This window comes from Arachis ipaensis, chromosome B07 (genome assembly GCF_000816755.2).
Source record: "Arachis ipaensis cultivar K30076 chromosome B07, Araip1.1, whole genome shotgun sequence".
In the NCBI taxonomy this organism is placed as follows: Eukaryota; Viridiplantae; Streptophyta; class Magnoliopsida; order Fabales; family Fabaceae; genus Arachis; species Arachis ipaensis.
This window is the reverse complement of record NC_029791.2, coordinates 106,674,164-106,678,354: the sequence shown is the minus strand read 5'-3', so window position 1 is coordinate 106,678,354 and position 4,191 is coordinate 106,674,164. Positions and strand designations below refer to the sequence as shown.

The window sequence follows — 4,191 nt, the reverse complement described above, 5'->3', positions numbered from 1 at the left end:
TATGTCAACTAGGTGATGCGAACCAAAATTCAAAGTGTGTCATTGATTGATGTATGATTTTCATAGTTTTTTTTTGTTTATTAAGTTTCCTTGCACATCAATCAATGTCCATTCATTATCCATTTCACAATTGTTTGATTCTTGCTTGAATGCTTTCATGCCTCTTTACTACCTGTTTGTTTGTCTTAGCCTACAAGTTTTCTTTGAAGTATTTCAAGCACATTAGAATGAGTGAAGTGCATACTTCTTTTTGTTGAATTGTGACATAGTTTTCAATGCCAATGTGTGTTTTCTAAACCGCATGCAACTTATAACTCACACATTATTCTCCTTAATGTCACAAACTGTTTCACTCACTTCATTTTAGTGATTCTTACCTCAATCCAACAATCTATGCTTCCTTGCTTTTGCATTTACTTGTCTTACTATCCTGCTTTCTATCTTTCAGGATGATTCACCATAAGCAACAAGGGAAGCGGAAGAAAGAACACGCAACAGCCGGTTGATCCACCAGCTAAAGGTGGTAATCCGTGAAGTCACCGAACCCCCTTGCTCATCTTTGAATGCACCGAGGACGGTGCAAACTTTTAAGTGTGGGGAGGTCGTCCAACTGATCGGTCGATTTTGGGTAAAAATTTCTAATCCCAACACTTCACATTTCATTTATTTTTCTTTTATTACTAGGTCTTTTAGAATTCTTAGTTGCATTCTCTTGGTTTGCATCTATATATATAATAAGCTTAGTCAAAATAATGAAATTTTCCAAGAAATTTATCTATAGGGCGCCCCAATTGATTTGAGTAAAATTTTTTTTTTCATTGAACTTGCCTAAAGTATATATTGTGGAACATGTTTTTGAGCTAAGAACACATAAGCTTGTGAGTTTTGAGCCTAATTGTGTGGTTACATTATATAACCACTATTTTCCTTCTTGTGTATATTATTCTCTTTCTATGATTGTAATCTTTGATTTGTTTGATTCTTTATGTCCATTATTTTGTGTATGAATGTATTTATATGATTGAGGCATTGATTTCATTTGAGCTCACTTACCCAAATGGCCTAACCCTTTTATCCACTTTTGTTAGCCAACTTTGAGCCTATTTTAATCCCCTTTTGTTCTTAATTTTAGCACATCACTAACTCTAAGTGAAAAACAATAAATATCTCTTATTTGGATCTTTGATTAGCTTAGGCTAGTGAGAGTATGTATCATTTAAGTGTGAAAAAACTTGGGAACATTGGTTGAGATAAAAGTGTATTTTTGAGTTTTTATTAAAAATCTTGAAAGTTGGATACATACTCATGCATTAGATGTTTAAACCATATGCATTAATCTTTTTGTATATATTATATTATTGAAAAAAAAAGAAAAAAAAAGAAAAAGAAAAAGAAAAAAAAGAAAGTAATAAAAAGGGGACAAAATGTCCCAAAGAAGAGTAATAATAACAAATGCATGTGTTGTGATTGAAAAGAATGCATGAGTATGTGGAAAAGTGAGAATTATGGGTAGCTAGGTATTGTGTTGGAATTACATAGGTTGTTATATGTTAAGTGAGAGCTTAAGTTAATCAAAGGTTCAAATTTCAAGCTCACTTAGCCATATATATCCTTATCTTGACCCTAGTCCCATTACAACCTTTAAAAAGTCTTCATGATATTTGTATGCATGAATTGAATAATTGTTGATTGTTAGATGAAAAACAAATCTTAGAAAGCATGATTAGAGGAGAATTGAGTGAATCAACCCTAAACACTTGAGCGACTAGTAGGGGTGTTCGCGGTGCGGTTTGGTTCGGTTTTTGAGGGAAAAGCCATCCAATCCGATCATTTAATTAAACTGCGGTTCGGTTTGGTTCGGTTTTTTTGTCAAGGTCATCCGAACTAAACCAAACCAATTAAAATCGGTTTGATCTGGTTTGGTTTGTTTGATTTTTTCAATCAAATAAAAAAATAACTACATACTATCATGCAAAGTCATAACATTGAAATTATAGAATACAAGTACACCATAACTAACAAAAGTCTTGATTCAATAAAATTCGACAACAAAAGAAATTAAAATACGATAATTAAAGAAGTTTAAAGGTTCAATAGTCAACACAACAAAAAATAAAAACAAATTTCCAGCAACAGATAGCCACGTCTTGGTGTCCTCTCCAACAAAATAATGAAACTTCTTTAAGCAAACCTACCTGAAATCAAAAGACAATTACATAATAAAAACAATAATAATTAGAAAAAGTACTTGATCATGTCACAAGTGAATCTTCACCATCATCTCTTAAGACCCATTCTAGGGACTACCTTATCAAACAATGTTAAAATTTTACCACTGACATGTCCAATACTCCAATCAGAAAAGATCCATACACATAGACTACTACAACCTTTATTTAAAGTGCACTTGATTTTATGATTAATTTGAACAATTATTTCAAAAAAAAGATTAACCATTGTACTTGTCAACCTAAAATTTACTTAAGAGACCTACGATCATGATCTATGGAAAGCACATTCAAAACTATGCTGTTAGATTGAGATGAGTTTAAGTAAATAGTTACCATGAATGGCAAGATCTATAGAAAGCACATTCGATGCAAGACCACCATGAATAGTTCCAGGCTCATATGCCAAGGGATTTGTTGCTCCAATCAACTTTCGGCCAATTGCAACAACACCTTTATCCTCCCAAACCATGGCAACAATAGAACCAGAGATAATGTATTAGACCAATCCATTAAAGAAAGGCTTTGTAATTACTAGCAATTTGTGGAGTTTCTAAGCTAAATTGTTAGCATGTATGTTAAGTAGTAACAAAAACAAAAGAAGTTACCTTTCAAGTAAAATCCCTTCTTCTCAAATTTACTAATAATCTCCCCAACCTGAAACAGAAAGTAGCTTTTTTCAAATATTATAAGGGGGAAAAAGAACAACATTTACCTATTTTACAAAATAGCTACCTTCATCAACCTAATTACTAACAATTTCAAACAATTAGTAATGAACAAATAATTAAAAAATCAGTAATGAACAATAAACAACAACCAGCAATCAACAATGAATAATGAATAACAATCAACCATGAACAATGAACAGCAAAGTAATTACTAGCAATTTCAAAAAATAACAACAAAATAATGAACAACAATCAGCAATGAACAACAATCAACAATCAAACAACAAATATATAGAACAATGAAACTGAAATTATTGATTTATTGATTAACAAGTTAACAACAACCAGCAGCAAGCCAGCAATCCATCAATGAATAACCAAGTCAGCAAACAATTCAACAAACAAAACAAAATCAGCAACAATGAATCAAATTACCAAAATAAATCAATAATTTAACCAGCAACAATACCTAACAAAATAAATCAATAACCAGCAACAATGAATCAAATTAACAATGAATCAACAAGTCAACAAGTCAGCAATAAAGTAAACAATATCAATGAATCAACGATTTAACCAAATTACATACCTGACTCGGTGGCTCGGGCTCCATATCTGACTTGAATCGGTGGCTGGGTGGGAGACTTGAATCGGTGACTGGTGTTTGCTGTGTTGTGGGTGGCGACTGGCGAGGGTTGTGGCTCTGCTACTGCTGGGTGCGAGGTTGCGAGGGTCGGGCTCTGCTACTACTGGGTGCAAGGAAGGAGGCTCGTGCTCTGCTACTGCTGGCGTTGGGTGCGAGCCTGCGAGGGACGAGGGTCGTGCGCTGTGTGCGAGGGTCGTTCAGACTGTGGTGCGAGGGTCGTACACCACTACAGAGAGGAGAGCGCGACGGTGAGAGGCTGAGACTGAGAGCTTTGGATTGAGGGTGGGAGGCGTAGGGTTAGGGCTCACTTTCGCTCAATAAGGAGTGGGTTGGTTTTTAAGGGTTTTTTTACTAAACCGGTTCGGTTCGGTTCGGTTAGGGTTTTCCTGGTCAGAACCAAAAACCGAACCAAACTGCAAAAAACTGCAAAACACATTTTTTCGGTTTTGTTCGGTTTTCGGTTTTTTCGGTTTGGTTGGTCGATTTAGTTCAATCCGAATTGGTTTTGAACACCCCTAGCGACTAGAATGTATACACATCTGGTGAGGATTCAATTACTTGATTCTATATTTTCACCTTTGATTATCTCTTTTCTTGCAAGTTGTTAAATTCTTTTCAATAACTCGATTCAATTGTGGATTTAATT

The 4,191-nt window shown here is 34.5% G+C and overlaps 1 long non-coding RNA gene across 1 annotated transcript; it reads right to left on the bottom strand.

The window, feature by feature from the left end:
- On the bottom strand, window positions 2,032-3,876 carry LOC107608139. The gene is made up of 2 exons (XR_002350268.1): window positions 3,489-3,876; window positions 2,032-2,195 (listed from the first exon to the last, which is right to left on the bottom strand). It is a non-coding gene; the product is annotated as an uncharacterized LOC107608139 (long non-coding RNA).